Genomic DNA, 23,195 nt, shown 5'->3' with positions numbered 1-23,195 from the left:
TTTAACTCAACATATTAAACATATTGCCACCTTGATATGTACTCAATATAAAATATGCTTAAGAAACAATTTATATTTGGGGCACCTGGTGGTTCAGTTGGTTAAGCATCTGACTTTAGCTTAGGTCCTGGTCTCCCAGTCTATGAGTTTGAGCCCGTATGGAGCTCTGTGCAGACAGCTCAGAGTCTGGACCCTGCTTTGGATTCTGTGTCTCCCTCTCTCTCTCTCTCTCTGCTCCTCCCCTGCTAATGCTCTGTCTCTCTCTTAAAGATAACATTAAAAAGTTTAAAAGTATATATATTATTCCCATCAAATCTTCAAAATCTGGTGTCTGCTCAGCAGGCATTGTGAACACTTCTTACCTTATGAACCAGGGTAGGTCTGTCTGAAAAACATCCTTATAAAATATCCCCTTCCAGCCATGACCCTATTAATTCATTCTCTTTGTCTATTTTACAAAATGTTTTTCTGCAAACAGCTTCTACTTCTTTAACCTATCAGTTAAATTACTCTTTTACCCTTTTTCAGCGGGCTTCCACCCTTTAAATCCATCATTGCGCTTGTTAATATCTCCGTGTGGCTAAACCAAATGGAATTTTTTTTTTCTGACTAAAACTCTCATCAGCCTGTCACACAGCTGAAGTTTTATTTCTATAACTTCTTATTATTTAAATATCACTCCAGCGCTCATGCCTAGTTTCATCTCTCCATCTCTGATATCTTCTTAATCCTGTCCTTAGCGATTAAACCTGGTCTAAAAGAAACTCCTATCCTTCTCTACAACCAAAACTTCTTCCAGTATTTCCCATATCAACAAATGGCACAGCTATTGACCCAGGTGTCTTATGATTGTGCCATTCTCTCTACATACTTTACATATTTTATAGTTCCAGAAAAAATTATTGAGTTTCTTTGTCAAGAATTATCCCATACAGTAAAAAATGACAGCTAAGGATGAGTAAAGATTGCTTTCCTGTGCGTATAATGAGTAAGAGAAGATAATTGTGTATATCATATAATGATTAATGTATCATAATGATATGGACATAATACAATAATACATGTTCTTCAAATCCTTTATTCCACATCCTCTCTAACACTTGTTCTTTGCCATTTTGATAACTGCCCTTCTGACTGGTGTTGAGTTAATGTCTCATTGTGGTTTTGATTTGCATTTCCCTAATAACTAATGACATTTTTTCATGTGCATTGGCCACCTTTATTTTTCCCTTGGGTAAAAAAATTCTATTCATTCTTCTGACGAGCTTTTAATCAGATTGGCTTTTTTTGGTCATTAATTTGTTTGAGGTCTTTGTAAATTTGGGGTATTAACCCCTAATTATTTTCTCCTATTCAGTAGGTTGCCTTTTCACTTGGTTTATGGGTTCTTTGCTGTGCAGAAGTTTTTCAATTTGATGAAGTCCACTTGTTGACTTTGCTTTTGGAGTCAGGTCCTAAAATCAGTGCCAAGACCAGATGTCAAGGACTTTACTGCCTATGTTTTCTTCTAGGAGCCTAATGGCTTCAGGTCTTACATTCAAGTTTTTAGTCTATTTTTATTTAATTTTTATGTATGGTGTAAGATACTGGTCTAGTTTCATTCTTTTATGTGTGGCTGTCCAGTTTTGTTTTTTTAAATAACATTTATTGAGGAGATCGTCCTTTTCCCATTGTGTATTATTTCCTCCTTTGTCATAAATTGACCATATTTGGGAGGGTTTATTTCTGGGCTCTTTATTCTATTACATTAGTTTATGTGTCTGTTTTTACACCAATACTATACTGTTTTGATTATTATAGCTTTGTAGTATAGCTTGAAATCGGGAAGCATGATACCTCTACCTTTGTTCTCCTTTCTCAATATTGCATTGGCTATTTGAGGTCTCCTGTGGTTTCATACAAACTTCAGAATTGTTTGTTTCATTTCTTTAAAGTTGCCATTGAAATTTTGATAAGTATTGTACTGAGTCTGTGTATTTCTTTGAGTATAATGGACATTTTAACAATATCATATTTTCCAGGGTATGAACATGGAATGTCTTTTATTTATTTATGTCTTCAATTTATTTCATTAATACCTTACAGTTTTCATTTTACATGTCTTTTACCTCTTTTACCTCTTTGGATAAATTTATTTCTAGGTATTTCATTCTTCTTGATGCAATTATAAAAGAAATTTTCTTATCTTTCTGATAGTTTGTTATTGGGTATAGAAATGCAAGAGTTTTATGTATATTTTTATTGTATTCTGCAACTTTACTAAATTCATTCATTTGTTCTATCTGTGTGTGAGTGTGTGTGTGTGTGTGTGTGTGTGTGTGTGTGTGTAGTCTTTAGGGTTTTTTATATAAAGAATCATAGCATCTGCAAATAGTGACACTTTTACTTGTTCCTTTCCAATTTGGATGCATTTTTTTTTCTTGCCTAATTGCTTTGACTAGAACTGCCAATACTATGTTGAAAAAAGTAGTAAGACTTGGCATCTATGTCTTATACTTAAGTTTAGAGATTTTAGCTGTTCATCATTGAGGACAATGTTAGCTATAGGTTTGCCATATATGACTTCCATTATTTTGAGGTGCATTCACTCTATATCCACTTTGTTGAGAGTTTTTATCATAAACAATGTTGAATTTAGTCAAATGCTTTTCTGCATCTATTGAGATGATCTTATGATTTTTATCTTTTTGTTAATGCAGTATATTACTTTGATTGATTTGTGACTGTCCAAACATCCTTGAATCCATGGAATAAATCCTACTTGAGCACACTGTATGATCCTTTTAATGTATTCTTGAATTTGGTTCATTAATATTTTGTTGAGAATTTGTGTGTCTATGTTCATCAGGGATATTGGTCTATAATTTTCTTTTGTGTGTGTGTGTGTTCATGTCTGGTTTTGTTTTCAGGGTAATTCTGGCCTCATAAAATGAGTTTAGAAGTGTTACCTCTACTTTATTATTTGTAAGACTTTGAGAAGGATAGATATTAAGTTCTTTGGTAGAATTCATCAGTGAATCCGCTGGTGCTGGACATTTTTTTTTGCTGGGAGGTTTTGGATTACTGACTCAATCTCAATAATAATCATTCCATTCATATTTTCAATTTCTTCATAATGTTTTCTTGAGGGATTGTATATTTGTAGGAATTTATCCATTTCTTTTAGGTTGTCAAATTTGTTGTCATGTAATCATTCATAATCTCTTTTGATTCTTTGTATTTCTGTAGCATCACTTGTGTTTTTCTCTTTCATTTATGATTTTATTGATTTGAGACTCTTATTTTTTTCTTGGTAGGTCTAGCTAAATATTTGCCAATTTTGTTTCTCTTTCCATAGAACCAGTTTAGTTTCATTAATCTTTTCCATTGTCTTTTCAATTGATATTTCATTTACTTCTGCACTAATCTTTACTTTTTCCCTTCCCTATATTAACTTTGGGCTTTGTTCTTCTTTTCTCATTCCTTTGGAGGTAAAGTTATATTGGTTGTTTGAAATGTCTTTTGTTTCTTAGGTAGACTTGTATAATGCAGAACTTTCCCGTTAGAATCATTTTTGCTGCATCACATAAAATTTAGTATGTTGTATTTCTGTTTCCATTTGTCTTTAGGTATCATTGTATTTCTCCTTTGATTTCTTCTATGGTCCAGTAGTTGTTCACTAACCTGTTGTTTGATCTCCATGTGTTTGTAGTTTTTCCAGTTTTCAGCTTGTAATGATTTATAGGTTCATATTATTGTAGTTGGAAAAGATGCTTGATATGATTTGTCCTTTTAAACACTTTGAAACTTGTTTTTGTGTAATTATCTATTCTAGATCTATTCTAGAGCATTTTTCACATGTACTTGAGAAGAATGCATATCACAGAATGCATTCTTCCCAAGTGTATGTGAATATATATATCCTCTTTTTAGATTGACCCCTTTATAATTGTGTAATGCCTTTTTTTGTCTTTTATTATAGTCTTTGGTGTAAAGTTTATTTTGTCTGATGTGTAGCTATAACAACTTTCTTTATATTTGCATTTTCATGGGATCTTTTTCTCCATCACTTTACTTTCAGTCTATGTCCTTATATTTGAATTGTGTCTCTTGTAGGTGAAAAAATAGGTGATTTTTAAAAAACTCCATTCAGCCGTTCTATGTTTTTTGAGTGGAGATTTAGCCCACTTACATTTAAAGTAATTAGTGATAGTTTTGTTCTTCTTGCTGTTTTGTTAATTGTTTTCCGGATGTTTTTGTACTTCCTCTCTGTTCATTTCTTTACTTGCTCTCTTCCATTGTGCCTTGATACCTTTCTTTTGTGTTATGTTGGATACTTTGTATTATCTTTTGTGTATCTACTATAGGCTTATGCTCTGTGGTTACAATGTGGTTCATGTATAAGACTCTATTTAACAGCATATTTTCAGTTTGTAGCAACTTGAATTTGAACATATTCTAGAAACTTTACATTTTGTTCTCTTTCCCCACATTTTTTTTGATGCCATATTTTACATATTTTTTTGCATCCCTTAATTATTATAGTTATAATTTTTTTACTACTTTTTTTCTTTTAACCTTCATATTAGGTTTATAAAAGGTTAATCCACTACCTTTATTGTATATTTTCCTTTACCAATGAGATTTTTACTGTAATGTTTTGTTGTTATTCATTAGTGCATTTTCTTTTCAGCTTAAAACTGTCCTTTTAAATTTTCTTGTAAAACTCGTTTCATAGTGATAAATTCCTTTAGCCTTTGCTTGTCTGGAAAATTTTATCTCCCATTCAATTTATTTATTTATTTATTTATTTATTTTGAGGGGGAGAGAGAGAGAGCAGGGAAGGGGTGGAAAAAGAGGGAGAGAGAGTCCCAAGCAGGCTCCAAGCTGTCAGGACAGAGTCCGATGAGGGGCTTGAACTCACAAACTGTGAGGTCATGACCTGAGCCAAATACAAGAGTCAGAAGCTCAACTGACTGAGCCATCCAAGTACTCCTCAATTCTTAATTATAACTTTGCTGGGCACAGTATTCTTTGTTGAAAGTATTTCCTTTTCAGCACATTGAATATGTCATGCCACTTCCTTCTGGTCTGCAGTTTCTGCTGAAAAATCAGCTGATAATCCAATAAAGATTCCCTTATACATAATAGTTTTTTTTCTCTTGCTGCTTTTAAGATTCTCTCTTTAACTTTCAACACTTTAATCATGATGTGTTTTGGTGTGGAAGTCTTTGGGTTCATCTTATTTGAATTGTCTGTGTTTCCTAGATACAGATGTCTGTTTCCTTCTGCAGGTTAGGGAAATTTTCAGTCATTATTTTGAAAACAGGTTTTTTTGTACATTTCTCCCTATCTTCTCCTTCTGGGACCACTATAATATACATGTTATTCTGCTTGATATTGTTTGATAGGTCCCTTAAGCTGCATTCTTTGTTTTTAATTCTTTTTTTCTAGTTGCGTCTCTGTTTGGGTAAATTCCACTGCCGTGTTTTGCAGGTCACTGATCTAGTCTTCTCCTTCAGCTAATCTGCTGTTGAACCCCACTAATATATTTTTCAGCTCAATCATGGTTTTCTTCTGCTCTGTGACTCCTTTCAGTACTTTCATATATATTTTATCTTTTTTTTAAATTCTCTCTATTCTCTATTCTAATATTCTAATTCTCTATTCATTCTATTGCTGAGTGTGGGGTGTGCATTTTTATGACCATTAATTTGATTTCTATCCAGTAGATTACTTATTTCCATTCATAAAGGTCTTTTTTTCTGAGTTTTTATCAAATTCTTTCATTTGGAACATATTCTTCTGTCTTTTCATTTTGCATAACATTGCATTTGTTGCTGTGTGTTAGGCGGGAATGTTGCAGGATTTCTTTACCTCAATACCCAAGGTTCATTATCTCACCACTTTGAAGAATGAAGAGGTGGACACAGAATAAAATGAGCAGCAGGCAAAAGTTTATTAGAGTATAAGATTAGAAAGCAAGAATAATATGAAAGCTCTCCTTGCAAAGAGGGGACATTAGAAAGTGAATGCCCATGGACTATAGGCAAGGGACTTTGTTTTATAAGGTTCTGACTGGCCCCCACTTCCCTTCTCCCTTGTTCCTTTTCCAGTTCTACCCTTAGTGGCTAAATAACTAAATTCCTAGCCATTCCTTTTTGATTGGCTTGTTTCCATTGTATAAGGGGTGGTCTGTGCCATACCTTTCCTTGTGGATCATACATTTTATGGTCTACTTATTTTTAGTTAGGTCTTTTGTCAAATTCCTGAGGGGACCCTGAGTGGAGTAGCTGGTGTCTGTTACATTCTTAAGACGAACCTTATGCCCAAGGGAGTTTGCTGTGGCCAGACCCTCCCAACATTGTTCCAAAATACGTGTTTTTCCCCACCCAGGGACCTCAGGTGCTAACCTTTCCCTCTCTGCCTAACTTATCCTGTCTTTCCCTATTAGAAAACAGCTGCCCTCTCTCTCAGGCTTGAAGTAGTAGCATTGTGTAGGAAATGAAACTTAGTGCTCGATTTTGCCCTAGTTCTTTGTTATTTCTTGAGCTTCTGTGATTGTCTAAGTAGCCTGGCTTGTTCTTGATGCTTCCTAGTTGTTGAGAGTATGCCAAGACCTGCCAGTGTTCCAAAGGGACTGATACCAGGCAGCACCTAGTTTCAGGCTGGTTGAAAGCCAGATCCTCAGGCAGAAGCTTTTAAAGTATGTTAATACATCCAGTCTCGTGGGACTGAAATTGTAAACTCTGCTGACCTCGTAGAACAGGAGATCTGGAATTGTCCACTGGGAAACTGTTGTAAAAATTGGAGCTTCAGATGAATGTATAAGCTCCTTTCTGGGAAGTAGCAGTGACCTGTAGTGAGGCTAATGGAGGGCTCAGAGGGTTTCTTCCTGCTTGTGTTTCCTGAGAATGCCTCTGTGGCTTTTAGCATGTGGCCATCCTGAAGTCCTTCTCTCAGGTTTAAGCTTCAGGACAAGTAGAGGGGCCTTTTCCACAGGTACGTTAAGGGTGTCTTACAGTCTTCTCTCTGTACAGTCTCCTGAGTGTGGGAGCCTGTCCAGAACTGTCTTTCCCAATTGTTATAATCCCATGGAGCTCAGAAAAAATAAGTACCTCTGGCCACCAAGGCCAGGCGATAAAGTGGCATGCCCTGTGTGGACTGCACCCACCCGTCAGTTTTAGCAAGGCTACAGGAGAGTGCTGATGACGGGGCACATCTGTGCCTTTTGTGATTCAGAGGAAGAGCACTTGGGCCAGGACACAACTTGACCTTTAGTGATGCTGGGGAAGAGTGCTGGGTGTGGGACCTACCCAGACTTTAGTGAGGCTTTGCCTGCATGCACCCACCTGCCATTAGCAAGGTAGAGGGAAAGTGCACTAGCAAGTGCCTTCATCCCCAAAGAAAGTCTCAACTGACTCTTGCCCCTTGGGCAGGCACTTTAAGATTGGCAGCTAAATCTCCTTCACATAGAATCCAGTTACCTCTCAAGCCACTGCCTTTGCACTAGGTCCTTGCAAGAATGAGTAAGCTCTTCAAAAGGATGATCTCCGATTCACACTAACCCCCAGATGCTTTAGACATCAACCCCATGGGTTTTCAAATCCATGTGTTTGAACCTTGTTTCTCTAGTGCTGGTCTCAAGGGTTGGGGTGCCCAGTATGAGGCACAATCCCCCAGTCCTCAGGGAGAGATTCTGGACCAATATGATTCTTCCCTATTGTGAGTCACCATGCTGGGGGTAGGATTTTTGGCAAGCCTGTGTCTCCTACCTGTCTTGATGTGGCCTGTTTATCCCTTGTGGAGAAATCTGTTCAGCTAATCTTCAGTTCTTTTTCATTAGGAATTATTTTATATATAGCTGTAGAGTCGGTGTGTCTGTGGGTCAAGGCGAATTTAGGGTTTTCTTTGTCATCTTGGACAACCTCCTCTCTATATATCTTTTATTGGTAAGTTTAATTGACTTACATTTGAAGTAATTAGTAGATAATTGAAAGGACTACTATCATTTGGATGTTTTCTGTGTATTGTGTAGTTCTTTTTTTCGTGTGTTCCTCTCTTCCTCTCTTCCTTTGGGGTTTGATTTTTTTTTTTTTTTTTTTTTTTTTTTTTTTTTTTTTTTGGTATCGTAGACTTTGATTTTTTTTTCTTTTCCTGTTTGGTTTCTTTCATAGGTTTTTGTTTATGGTTACTATAGGCTTACCTAAAACTTCTTATAGTTATAACAGTGTTTTACTGTTACAACTTAACTATAATCACATGCAAAAAATCTACAATTTTATTCCCTCTCCCCCAACTTTTTATTAATGTCAGAATTAACTTTTTTTTTGTATATCCATTAACACATTTTTGTGGTTACAGGTATTCTTCATAATTCAGTCTTTTAACTTTTATACTAGGGACAAAATTAATATACTCATTATCCTTATATTACTGAGTATTCTGAGTTAGACTAAATACCTTTACCTTTCACAGACTTGCTTGTTTCTGTTTAGCATCATTTTATTTCAAAATGAAGAATTCCCTGTAACACTTCTTGTAAGTGGTGATGGATTCCCTTTGTTTGGTTTGTCCTTTGGGCTTCATGAGTCTGATCGTCCATTTCCCTCTTTGATATGGGAAAGTTTCAACCAGCATTTCTTTCAATTAGAAATTTACCCTTTTTACCTTTTCTCTTTTTCTTCTCCTTCTGGTACTCATCTTATGCATACATCGTTTCACTTAAACATGGTCTAGAAATCCCACATACTTTCTTCATTTCTTTATTTTATTTTTTATTTTATTTTATTATTTTATTTTATTTTGTTTCTCCAACTCAATAATTTCAAAGGACCTGTCAAGAATGTACTGACTCTTCTGTTTGATGAAGTCTGCTCTCGAAACTTTCTATTGAATTTTGCATATCAGTCATTGTATTCTGCAGCTCCAGGAATTTGTTTGGTTCTTTTTTTTTTTTTTTTTGATAGTTTCTCTTGGTTAAATTTTCATTTTGTGTAAGTATTATTGTCCTGATTTCAATTAATTATTTACCTGTTTTCTCGTGTGGCTTATTGTGTTTCCTTAAAAGAATTGTGCTGTGTTTTTGCTTTTGTTTTTAGGAAGGTAGTTCAATAAGTAAAGTTCTTTTGATGCTTTATTTATTTTGCTCCTTTGGTGGCATCATGTTTCCCTGGTACTTCTTGATCATTGTATATTTTCATGATGTCTTTACTTTTGAAGGATCAGTCACCAATTCCAGTCTTGGTAGGCTAGCTTGGACAGAGAAATCCCTTCACCAGTGAGCCCAAGCCAGAGATTCTGGGTGGGCTAGTTAGCAGGGTCTGTTAACAGGCAGGTTTAGTGTTATAGTCCCCAAGCAGCTGGTCATGATGCTGGTGTCCATGAGCATGGCTGATGTCTTTTATTTTCCTCTTTTTTTCCCAGAAACTACATATTTTAACATAAAAAGTAAATTACTCCATTTCTTATTGTCCTTCTTATATTGAAAGCATTATTTTATTATTTTAATTTCCAATGCATTCTCTTACATTCTTATAGACATGGAGTTCAATAATGAAAGTATTTATTGTCTGCATTTGTTGTCTGGCCATTATTCTTTTCATCCCATGATTATTACTGGGGCACAGGGGAAGCAGAGGAGGGAAATGTTACAAATGACCATTTCCAGGTGTCAAATCATGGTTTATGAACGTGGTCTGGTAGCAGAGGGGTGGCCCTATGCTTTATACTACACTGCTCCAAGCCAGAGAAGTAGAGCTATGAAGGAAGAACGATGCAGCCAAGAAAAAGGAGCAAAGGTCCTGACAGAGGAACAAACTAGATGTATCAAGACCTAAAGAACGTGTATTGTTACAGGAAAGTGGGCAGTGAGACAGACTGTCTCAAGGTTAAAAGGAATTAGATGATACAGAGTTTTATAGTCCTTAGCAGGTTGTTTTTACTCTAATTAAACGTGAGCAAATGGTTATTTTAGGCAATTTTTAAGAGTTCTATGATCTGATTCTCATTATACCAGAAACTTTGTACCCCTCCTTTAAGCCAAATACTGCCAGTGTTTTCCTTCTAAAATTGAGTTAGATAATGTGGCACATTGCCCAGAGATGCTTCAAAGATGACTTATTTCCCAAACACTGATATTCCTGTTATCAAATATTTACTCGATTTGCAACAACCATGAAGTTTTTATCAAAAGAAAGCATAATTGGAACGTAGCCATGCTTATTCATATATGTGTTACATTGTTGCTTTCATGATACAATGACCAATTTGAGTAGTTGCAATAGAGTGCACGCACCAAACCTAAAATATTTCTTATCTGACATTAAAAGGAAAAGCCAACTCTTGAGACAGAAAAAATATTTAAAAGCCAGAATTTATTTGAAATAATAAATTAATAGCACTTTAAGTAAGACTGATCACAAACAAAATAGAAATCACAGATTAACAATATAAGAATTTTAAAAAGTGGATTTAACACTCAAAAATACATATTTTAGAAAATAATACGTTGGTAATAGCACTTTTTTTTAAGGATTATTCAATTTTGAGAGAGGAGTGTGAGGGGGGGAGGTGCAGAGAGGGAGGCAGACACAAAATTCAAGGCAGGCTCCAGGCTCAGAGCTGTCAGCACAGAGGCCAATGCAGGGCTCAAATTCACAACTTTGAGATCATGACCTGGTCCGAAAGAAGACACTTAACTAGACTGAGCTACCCAGGTGCCCTGGTCATAGTACTTTTTTACAAGAAAATTGACATGTGGGATGGAATAATAAATTTGTCCCAAAAAAGTATCAAGGAAGAAAACAATACTTCTGAATATGTCTATTTTATCGATTATCCTCCCTTAAATAAAAGTAAAGCAAAACAAGAAACAGGCCCAGATAGCTTTAGAGAGTAAGAAGGAAGGATGTCCTCCCAAAATCTTCTTAGGAGAGTAGTATAAAAAAACATCACCAGGCCACTAAGGCACACACATACGCCACAACATCATTTGTGAACCGGTAACAATTTGATTTCGTGGTAACTGAGCACAAGAACATGGTGTTTTCCAGATGTATCTTAGTTCAAAAACATTTGGGAACATTGCCTACTACTCTTTTTGATTATCTAATTGAAAAATGGTAATTAATGTTTCCATTAAACTCACTTGAAAGACAGAAATCCTTCTCATGTATGACTTCAACTTCTAATCAATCTGTCTTACAGTATTCAATTCTGGTCAAGACATTGCTCAAATGTTACATATTCTAGAATCCTCTCCTGTCTGAATTAATAGAATAGCCTTTAGTCAATAGAGTATTTATTTTATGTGTACTAAAAAACACATCATCCTGCTTTTGAAAGGCGAGTTATAGCTTCTTAAGCTTTTTAGAATATCTTTTATAGTAACACATCTTTATTGTAAATTCAAGGTATTTAATGCACTACAAAGGTTTTAATAAATGCTCAAATTTTACATGCTTGAAAATTAACACCAAGAAACAAAGAGGATTATGGTAACTTTGTCACCATTTTGTTATTAAGTGTTTCTCGTTACTGGTAGTGATTCTGACCTCTCTGACAGGAATGTCCAAGGAAATGTTTTATTAATGATTGAAGAGCACTTTGAAAATGTGAAGTGCCACATAAATACTAAATTATTCCTGACATAAGGAACTAGACTACACCAGCTGTCCTAGCCATAAATGTCAGATCATGGGATTATTTCTGGAAAACAGCTATTGTCTAATCCCTGTCACTTCAGTCTTTTGAAGGAGCCAAAAGCACATGCTTTACTGTTAGTCAAATTTAATAAACTCTACTGCTTTCTGTTACAGTAGGATACTTAATAAGATCACAAAAACAGATTAATAATCAGGGAAGGAAGGTCTGGATTGGAAAAGAATTGGTGTGAAATTTCAAAATGAGAACAAAAATGTGTGTAAAATATCCTAACACATATAACTGATGATTTATGTTTAAAAAATGCATACTTAATTATAAAAAGAATATGGACTGGTGGGGGGGAGTTGTGATTCAACAGGACAACACAGGCAGATATCTTTGGAAATAAAAATGATTCTATGAATAGGTTTAATGATTGAAACTGTTGTAAACACGATGTTTTCAAAACATAATAGTCATATTTCCATTAGCGGAGAATAGGACAAATAGAACCTCCATAAATAGCAAAACAACTAAAAAAAATGAACATGAATACACTGAGGTGTAATTTATAATGGTTTTAAAGAATTAGTTGAATGTAAGAAAAAAGAATTTATGTGATGTTGATGCCAAAAACATTCTCTTTAAGTATCCTAAGCTACTTTAAAACTATCCCTATGGAAAGAAAGAAAACAAAAAGACACAATTAAGTTACTCTAATAAATGAGGTGTACATTTTATAATATTTTGAGGGAATTTATATAGGCATTCCTCCATTTTACTGTATTTTATTATACTTTGTAGACATTGAATTTTTTTTTTCCAAATTGAAGTTTTGTGGCAAACTTGTGTTGAGACAATGTTGAGGCACCGTTTTTTTTAACAGCCTTTGCTCATTTTGTGTCTCTGTGTCACATTTTGGTAATTGTCACAATATTTCCAAATTCTTCATTATTATATTTGAATGGTTGCAATTTCATGACAATACTTTAACAGATGAGTTGCTTCTTATGGACAGGCAAAGAAAATGGTTTCTTGAGGGGCGCTTGGGTGGCTCAGTCAGTTAAGCGCCCGACTCTTGGTTTCTGCTCAGGTCATGATCTCAGTTTTGTGAGTTCAAGCCCCACATTGGGCTGTGCGCTGATGGTGTGGAGCCTGCTTAGGATTCTCAATCTCTCTCCCTCTATCTCTGCCCCTCACCTGCTCATACTGTCTTTGTCTTTCAAAATAAATAAACTTTAAAGATTTTAAATAAAAAAGGAAAGTTCTTTCTTGAGATGGAATCTACTCCCAGTGAAAATGCTGTGAAAATTGTTGAAATGACAACAAAGAATTTAGAATATTACATAAACTTAGTCTATAGGGGCACATGGGTAGCTCTTGGTTGGTTAAGTGTCTGACTCTTGATTTGGGCTCAGGTTATGATCTTGAGGTCTGTGAGTTCCAGCCCACATAGGGCTCTGTGCTGTTGGCTTGGAGCCTGTTTGGGATTCTCTTGCTCTCCTGCTCGCTCTACCCCTCCCCCACTCAAGTTCTCTCTCTCTCTCTCTCTCTCTCTCTCTCTCTCTCTCTCTTTCTCTCTCTCCTTCTCTCTCTCTCAAAAATAAATAAACTTTAAAAAAAGTTAATGAAGCAGATGGAGTGTTTGAGAGGATTGATTCCAATTCTGGAAGAGGTTCTATGTGGGTAAAATGCTATAAAACAGTTTACATGCCACAGAGAAATCATATGTGATAGGAAGAGTCAATTGATGTAAAAAATTTCATTTTTGTCTCACTTTAAGAAATGTCACAGTCATCCTAGCCTTCAGCAACCACCACTCTGACCAGTCCACAGCTATTAACATTGAGATAAGGCTCTCCACCAGCCAAAAGATTATTATGACTCTGAAAGCTGAGATAATGGTTGGCCTTTTTTTTTTTTTTTTTTAATCAGTAAAGTATTTTTAACTGAAGTATTTAAATCTTTTGGACACATGCTGTTGTATGCTTCATAGACTATAGTCGAGTGTAAACACAAATTCCATATATGCTGGGAAACCAAAACATTTATTTGACTAGCTTTATTGCAATATTCTTTTTATTGCAGTAGTCTGGAACCAAACCCACAGTATCTCCAAGGTATGCCTATATTTAGGAAAGTGACAAAAGTATTATAGTTTTGGTATAAGAGATAAATTTTAGTGTATTTGTTTTTGTTTTTGTTTTTAAGTAAACTCTACACCTATCATGGGGCTTGAACTCATGACCCCAAGATCAAGAATCACATGTTCTACTGACTGAACTTCTCTGTAAACCTAAAATCACTCCAAAGTGAAAAGTTTATTTTAAAAAAAGTGTAAAGTAAGAATGTTGCTAATTTGAGTAACATGGAGGTTGAAGAAAAATGATAAAAAAATATGAGAATATTATCATATATAATATATTAAAGTTATAAATCTTAGAAGAGACATCCAAGAGTATCATGGCAAACTGAGTGCTCATTAACTTCCATAAACACAAACTCCTCCTAAAACAATAGAATAAGTTTTAAGTATTAAATCATAAAGGAAATAGGGGAGGAAAAAATCAACAGTGTTTTGGAAACTGCATAAATGTTGTCTGAGTTAGTAAGCCTGAATAGCAGAATATTATTTTTTTTAACATTTATTTATTTTGAGAGAGAGAGAGGCAGAGCATGAGCAGTGGAGGGGGGGGGAGAGAGAGAGAGAGAGAGATACAGAATCTGAAGCAGGCTCCAGGCTCTGAACTGTTTGTTAGCACAAAGCCCAACGCGGGGCTCGAACTCACAAACTGCAAGACCGTGACCTGAGCTGAAGTCGGACGCTCAACTGACTGAGCCACCCAGGCACCCCTGAAAAGCAGAATATTAAGCCAATTGTGAAAAGCTGAGGGGCAATTGGCTTTGTAGAATTGAACCCTCATAAGTTTCTGGAATTGGATGTAACCAACCTGGAAGTGGAAGTGATCTTGATGTGATAACAGGAAGATTGATTGTTCTAAATGGAAGTTTTACCCACACTTCACCCGCTCCAGCCATGCAGTCTAGACACAATTACACTTCTCTATCACAGAAGACTAAACATTGTTCTCTGAAGAGGGTAATAAAAGGCTATGGACTGCAGATAAGAGGAATGGTTTAAAGAAAAGTTTACATATCAAACATTACGAGTATTGGGACCCACCAGTTTCTTTCCCTGCTGGAATTCTAGAATTTTCAGTGCAGTTAGCAAGGCATATATTCTTCCAAAGTGGAAAATCTTACCAACTCAAAGAAATGACTAAAAATTCTGACTTTAAAGATCCCCCAGTGAAATGGTTCAGCCACATGACAACTCAATAAAGACTAAAAAAAAAAAAAAAAAAGGCCCTATCTCTATATGCAGATTTTCAAAAAAAGTATTTTAATTTCTCTGCTTTTAAAGAAAAGAAAATGATCAAGGATCGCTAGAACTTTTCTTTAAAAAACTAAAGCAAAAAGTCCCTGTTGTAACTGATAGAGTCTGTGATAAACACTAAAGATTAAAAAAATCAGCAGGAAAAGAACAGAAATTGTTTGTGGAAATAACTTTAGAACAGACAGCTTCTGAGCACTTAAAGAAGGTACAGCATTAATCAACAAATGGCTGCCATAAAAAGCAACATTGAGAGGGTTAAAAAAAGAATTCAATAGACGATAATGTATCAGAATTTAAAATCTCCAATAAAATAGAACAAAAACAAATGAAATGGAAATTATTAGGTGACAAAAGGGAAAATCAGACAACCCATCTGCAAATTATACACAGAAACAAAAGTCCTAGAAAGAAAGAAGAGAGAGTGTGGAGGGGATGAGTTACCAGAGCCAAAGAAGGGACTACGGACAAGACACAGAGAATGCCAACAAGTGAATCTGTGTAGAGACATAACAAAGCGGATCAGCATAGAATTTCAGAAAACGAGCAGCACAATCATATGGAGTTTATCGTCCTCTCCCTCCATGTGCACCTTTCCGCTCTACTTCCTGAATTATATTTCACTCTCTGGAAACTCATTCTTAGGCTCTTTTTCTGGTTCTTCCACCTTAGGTTTGTGCCCTTTTGTTTTGTTTCTGTTGAAGTGTTCCAGGGCTTAAGACTCCTATCTTTTTACTTTCTATTCTCATTTCCTTGGTGTTCTCTTCCAGTTTTATGGATTTAATCTATATGCTGATTGCCAAAATTACCTTCACAGTACCAGCCTCTGTCTCAGTTATAGCTTGTAAATGTGTCTAGTTAGTATCTCAAATCAACATGTGCAAAAAATGAACCCATAATTTTCTTCTTCGACTTGATCTGCTCCTGCGGAGGCCATCCTTATCTCATTTGATGGCAACTCTAACTTTTCACGCTTTCGGCACAAAAACTATCATGTCATACTTAAACCGCCATTTTTATTTTTTCACCTCCAACCCTTTGAAAAGTCTTTTTTGCTTACATTTAAAATGAATAGGGGCACCTGGGTGGCTCGGTCGGTTGAGTGTCAGATGTCTGCTGGGGTCACGATCTCCTTGTTCATGAGTTCCAGCCCTGCCTCAGACTCTGTGCTGACAACTCAGAGCCTGGAGCCTGGAGCCTGCTTCTGATTCTGTGTCTCTGCTTCTCTCTGCCCCTCCCCCGCTTGTGCTCTGTCTGTCTCTGTCTCTCTCTCTCTCTCTCTCTCTCTCTCTCTCTCTCTCAAAAGTAAATATACACTTAACAAATGTTAAAAAACAGGGACGCCTGGATGACTCAGTTAAGCCACCAACTACAGTTCAGGTCGTGATCTCGTGGTCTGTGGGTTGGAGCCCCATGACGGGCTCTGTGCTGACAGCTCAGAGCCTGGAGCCTGCTTCGGATTCTGTGTCTCCCTCTCTCTCTGCCCCTGCTCCACTCGTTCTCTCCCTCAAAATAATAAATAAACATTAAAAACATTTTTTAAAAATGTTAAAAAATAAAATGCATCAAGATTTGAGTACTCTTCACCCCAACTGCTATCTTTGGGTCTATTCTACAATTTCTTATTTTCGGTGATCTTATCACTGTTCTTCCCACTTCTTCATCTGGAGTCCAACATCCTATTTTCAATAGAGTAGCCAGATTAAAAATTTTTAAGGCTGATACTTTTTCTGCAACGGTTGCTTATTCCATTCATAGGAAAAAACAAAGTTCTTGAAAACATTCCATGAGGTCTTTCATGATGTAGCCATTTGTTCTTTCCCTCGCAACATCCCCTAAGAGGTTTCCCATTCCCGCCAAGCCAACCTCCTTGCTAAATCCTCCAGGTCCAATCTAAACGTGTTCCAGCCAAAGGGACTTAACGCTCACCATTCTCTCCACATAGAATGCCTTCACCATCCTGTTTGGTGGCTAATCCCTTTATTTAATTGACATCTTTGCTCAGATGTCACTGCACACGAATGGTACAGTTCCTGGTATCATGTTTAAAATGTATTCTACCTTCTCTATAAGCAACTCCCGATATCCTTTCTCCTGTTCCCCTTTTCATTCTGACCAGGATCTTTGTCACCTCCTAGTATTCCTCTGAATTTACTTGGTTATTATATTTGTAATTTATATTCTTCTCTTTAATATAAACTCCTGAAAAAGAGGCATTTAATCTATTTTCATTGGGCAATGGATCTCACATGCTGAGAAGACTAACATATACTGGAGATTCTTAAGTAAAAAGGGAAGTACTGTTGGATATATTCATGTAGTCGTAATAATATAGCTACTGAATAGTGAGATAACAAAATTTAGAATGCATCTTTCAGAGGGAATCAAAGTATGAAAAACCAGGAGGTAAGACAGAAATAGGGAAGATACACTAAACTCATTTTTTTTACAAATAATTACAATTGTATAGTGACTAAAACATGCAAAAAAAATCAACATACGCATGTAATTTAGAAATAGAACAACAAACAACAACAAACAACAATACTAAAAGACACAGCCAGACCCATTGAAAGTCCCAGGCTGTAAATAATGGAAGTGAAGTTGATTCTGCAGCAGGCTATTTTTCATCACAGCCCTTATAGAACTAAAATATAATTAACTGTGCAAAGGTAACTTAGAAATGAACATTAATTTCAAGAGATGTTTCCATTAAATACAAGAATGAAAATTAATATAACTTTCAAACATATATGGGGTCAGCAATGAAAAGATGCCAATACAAGTGAGTTCAATTTCCATCTTTCATAGGATCAATATTCCCTTATAAAATATATAAATCAAGAAAGTAGTGGCATTGCATCATATAAAGTTTTGGAGCAATTTCTCAAACAAACTGAAATAGAAACCTAAAATATACCTCGAGGAACAGGCGAGGGAATTGGGCTTTCACATGTACCATTGTCTGTCATTCCTAAACTGCTCTGTGTACTATTTGATAGCTAATATATTATTAAAAAGTATGGACTCAATAGTGTTAAAATAGAAGCGTCTTTATATCTCACTTCACTTTTTCAGCCATTTTGTAGTTAATCTTCCTCCCTGTGTCTTAATTTTCAAGTGTAAGAAAAATCTCATTTTCATTATTCATACTCACTTCAATGATTTCCCTTCAAGTGAATTCCAGTATTCTAAGTATATACACCGCCTGGTCTTTTCTGATTACATAGATAATATGTGGTAAAGGAAGTGATGTCAAGGAGCTAGTGTATTTCTCAGCAATGTATGGAGGATGACACTGGTTCTGAGTTGATCTCTGTCAAGAGCTCCTATTGCCCTCAACTTTAGGAACTTAACCAAAAATCTGATTTAAAAAACCACAAAATTCCCATGACTTTTATTATACATATATGGTACTTGAGGGATAGAACCAAGAGATACTGTGACTCACATCCATTATTTTTGGATTCTAGTCTTCAGTTATGTACACTTGGGGAAAGAGGAGGGGAGAAATGATCATAGATACTGACCCATATCATAAATTTACATCCCACGATATAGCTTCTATACCATTTATTTCACTTTTTACGCAATCTGCTCTTGTATAATTCCTCCTCCCATGGAAAGGTGCACTTTCAATATCTCTTCCTAGTTCTAGAGATGGCTTTGAAGTCCTGACCAAGTCACTCTTACGTTTGGATAGAGTAATTTGCTATCTCTATACTGTAATGATTTTGAAGCACACCTAAATTTTCTAATCTATATGCTCTGCCGTTTTCATGTCTTTCATAAATTTCATGACATTTACGAAAACGATTATAAGGTACAAATGCTTATCTAGCATTAATATTCTAAAGGGAGATAGATGTGAAGAATGTCCAAATTATTTAACCTCTATGTCTCAATTTCCTTATCTATAAAGTGAGATAATAGTACCTATCCAATACAAATATTGGGAGGATAAAATGAGTTCATACATATAGGATACTTAGAACAGCACCTGGGTCATTGTTAGTACTATCAATGCACTTCCCATTACTATAATTTTTTATTTGGCTTTATTCCTACAAAGACAGGTGTTGGTCTCTGAACCTTAGTTAATTCCTAAGTTCTGAACGCAGAGATCTGTCTGTGTATCTTTCAACTGGCATTTTACAGATTGAAGGAAAACAATGTTTCATCCAATACATCAACTAAGTGTAGTTAATGGCATTATGACATTTTACTTTTGGAAAAATAAGGAACTGTGTGGAAAATAGATTTATTGGTGGGTGGTAAATTGGGCCGAGAAACTGTGGCTAAGAAACTAATTAATATATGTAAATACAAGACTTGCAACTAAGAATGCCACTATGGGACTATAAAGGAAGAGCTTACATGCCAAGAACACTTCAAGTCAAATTGTTAACTCTTTAGAGGATACGTGACTCTCAAATTCTATTTCCATTGACCTAAGAAAGTAACGTAGGAAGAAATGGACATGGTAAAGGAGAATAAACTTCATTTGTTTGAATCGAGCGTGGAAGTTCCGAATAGAGAAATCCACAATAGCTGAGACACATCAAGGTAGGGATTATAGTTCAAGTTGACATAAAATCCCGGGTAACAGACTTTAAATAGATACCAGAGATAAGTCAGGTACCCATGTATTTTAGCTGGCAGGAAGGAGTACAGTTGCTATGATGCATGAATAACTGGGTGTATGGCAGAACAAACAAAAAAACCCAAAAAAACAAAACCCACAAAAACACACAAAAAAACCCACGTTGTCTTCTATCATGTTTCTATGTGTTTCCTAGAATCAGCTAGGCAGTTCTTGCCTGATGCCTCTCATAGTGAATACAGTTGAAGAGAAGTTGGGACGAGAGTCATTTTTGAGTTTGACATGGCAGGAGAGTCAAGGTGTCTCTGTCACATTGCTGAGGGTTGGACCTGTTTGCTGGCCGGGAGCTCTCTAGAATTATCGCATGCATTGTCCCCCCATGGCCTCCTCATGTCTCTTGGGCTTCTCATTTCATAATAGTTGGGCTCTAAAACATGTATGTTTTAAGAGATGGATAGCAAAAGCAGCCTGCACCCAGAAGATGGAGTCATTTCCTCCATGTTCTATGGAAAAAAGTAGTCACAGAGCTTGCCCATATACAAGAAGAGGTGTCTCCTGACTGGAAGAGTGTCAAAAAATAAAAGGATAAATCTTAATTCATCATATAGTCTTAAAATGATTAAAAATACTTAGCTTTGGACTTACCCTCTTTTCCCAAAGGAAAAGTCTCAAAGGAATTTTGTTTTTGTTTTTGTTTTCTGTTTTTTTAATAGATTCCCTATTAACTGTTTTTATTTACTTGAGGAAAGAAGAAGATAAAATGGTATTGAGTAATGTGGGTGAAGAGACAATCTAGGGCAGGGAGCGATGCCACGGGCTCATAGTGGGCACTGGAGTGAATGCCCCTAGACAGTGAGAAAACAAAGAGATTGATTAGGTTAGTTCTGGGAAAAAGAGGAAACTGGCACATTTGAGATGACTCCCTATTTATTTTTAATTTTCTTCACCTCCATTACTTAACCCCTTATATTAGCAGCTGGGAGGAAATCTCATACTGGGTAGTCTTTAAGCCTGCTTTCTTATTTGTAAATAATATCTAACCATATTTACATTTTCTGGTAGGTTCTATTCTCTCATTTCATATTTTAAATCAGATTCTCTGTAAGTAAATTCTGATAGGCAAATGTATTTCTCCCCAAAGTTTCACAGTGCAGAGCTTAGGCTGGATCTGTGTCTTCTGATTCCTAGACTGGGTTACTGCCTATACATCACCTTTATTTACATTTTTCAAAACTTCATAGTGTCACCTTTAATTTGCTAATTCACCTGCCAAACTGGTGGCTTAAAAACACTGTTGCAGCCAAATTCTTCCGGTGATCAGTATCAAGACTCTCAAGTTAAAGCCTTACTTGGCCTTCACTGACGCTCTCCTGGCCAATACCACTGAAATTCATTAGTGGATGCTGTGCCTTTGGCAAAAGTTCTGCATGTATTTAGATGTCAAGCAACATGTTTACTACTTCAAGGCAATGGAATCAGGTTACCATGGAGCTGGAAGAGGACAGTGAGCATTAAATCACTGCAAGATTTCGAACTCACAGGCCTATAATCCTGAGGATAGTGTATTGCCATCTTGGATAAATGGCTAAATAAAATTTTATAATGGTTCTCATTTTCAACAGAAAGAGAAATTCATTGCAAAATGTAATCTCTTTCCTCAACAGCTTCCACAGCTTCTGAAAGTACTGGCAATAAGACATGGCAAAATAACAAGAACAATTGGCAGAAAAGTTTTAATTAAATTAACATACCAATCTTCCAAAGCTTAAATTATTTAAATTACTAACAGCACTCTGTGGATGTGACAAAGCAGCAAATAAGACCCTGAGTAAAACAGAATGGCTTCACAGTAGTTATTTTGCCTTTTAAAATGCGTTATCAGTGGATATTTAAGGGGAGAATCTAATTATTTGAGGAGGTCATAGGTGACATTTGAGTAATCAATGTCTAACCATGTAAAATGACCTTCAGTTTATCCCAATTAAGCCAGTTTTCTATGTTATTTGACAGCTTTGTGAAAGTGTATAATGTTTATTTTTTAAAAGCAAAACACATATTGACTCAGGTTGTTGTTTTCTTTTTTCCACCCTCGATTGCTACGGTCTACATTAAAATAGAAGAATCTTACAATTGTGGAAGTGACGACAAAGGTCCCTCATGTGTTGGAAGCTCCCAATTTGATAAACATGGGCTACTGTATTTTTCTTTTCCTTAATGGATTTGACAAGCCTATGAGATTACGGAGCTTAGGGTGTATGTAACTGAAATAGGAAAGTAATGAGCACAAAAGAAGCAATTTCTTGAAAGTTTTACGTATACCTCAAAATTGAAGTCACATTCATGCTTCCTTCTGGAGAGGGATCAAAGACAAACTCAGAGCATAGAATATTGAAGAAAAAAGTAATGTGGATAAAAGCTAGTTGAAGGCAAGGTAAGTAAGATCGCAAGGGAGCTTGTCACCTACTTGTGCACTTAATCAGCTAGAAGACAGTACTTGAACATTATTCGAGCTAGCTTTCATTTTGCCCTTCCTGCATCTACCACAAGGTCAGTAACATTTTCTTTAACCTGACAGCTTGAGGGGGACATTGCTGGAACTCACAGCTCATAAGCATCACAGCATCCTTTCCTGGTTACATGAGAATATACTGGACTGAGAGAGATGAATGAAAGGTACTCTTTTAGCCAGCCGCAGTCTTTTCTTATTTATTGTAACTGTCGTATACTTAATATATTCACCCATTTGTATCAAGATTACACGTCCCCATGTAATATTCATACACCAAATATGAAAAAAATATATATCCATATCCTTAATTTTGTAGTTGAGGAAACTAAACCAAAAAACTAAGTGGTGTGTTAAAATGTACAGTAATAGTTTTTACTTGCTCCAACATGACACGTTTCCTCTGCCCTTGAAGAATGCACGTCACTTTATAAATTATGATGTAATTAAAAATAATTTCTCATTTTCCTATCTTTGTCTTATATGTTTCTTGAAAAAAAATGGTGAAGAATGGTAAAGTAAGAAAGTGAACTGCTTATTGGCTCAGTAGTAATTTTATCTTTAAAATGAGTCATGTTCAAGATGGCAGCTAATCAGAAAAAGAGAACATAAAAGGACCAGTAATGGAACACCAACCACGCTTCAGCCCGGCCTATCAAAAGAAAACTAATCCGTGGCAGCATTCTGTCTATGATAAACCTACTTCACCTCCTACTCTCATTTTCAATATGACTGCCTAAAGCTGGGTTTGCTTTTTTTTTTAATTTTTTTTTCAACATTTTTTATTTATTTTTGGGACAGAGAGAGACAGAGCATGAACGGGGGAGGGGCAGAGAGAGAGGGAGACACAGAATCGGAAACAGGCTCCAGGCTCCGAGCCATCAGCCCAGAGCCTGACTCGGGGCTCGAACTCACGGACCGCGAGATCGTGACCTGGCTGAAGTCGGACGCTCAACCGACTGCGCCACCCAGGCGCCCCTAGCTGGGTTTGCTTTTAATACAATCATCACTCAAATGTGCCACGGAAAGGGGTAGAATAACCAAATGCATTAATGTTATCCTATAAA

The sequence above is a fragment of the Panthera uncia genome, assembly GCF_023721935.1.
Source record: "Panthera uncia isolate 11264 chromosome A1 unlocalized genomic scaffold, Puncia_PCG_1.0 HiC_scaffold_17, whole genome shotgun sequence".
Lineage (NCBI taxonomy): Eukaryota > Metazoa > Chordata > Mammalia > Carnivora > Felidae > Panthera > Panthera uncia.
Note: the sequence above shows the minus strand (reverse complement) of the source record.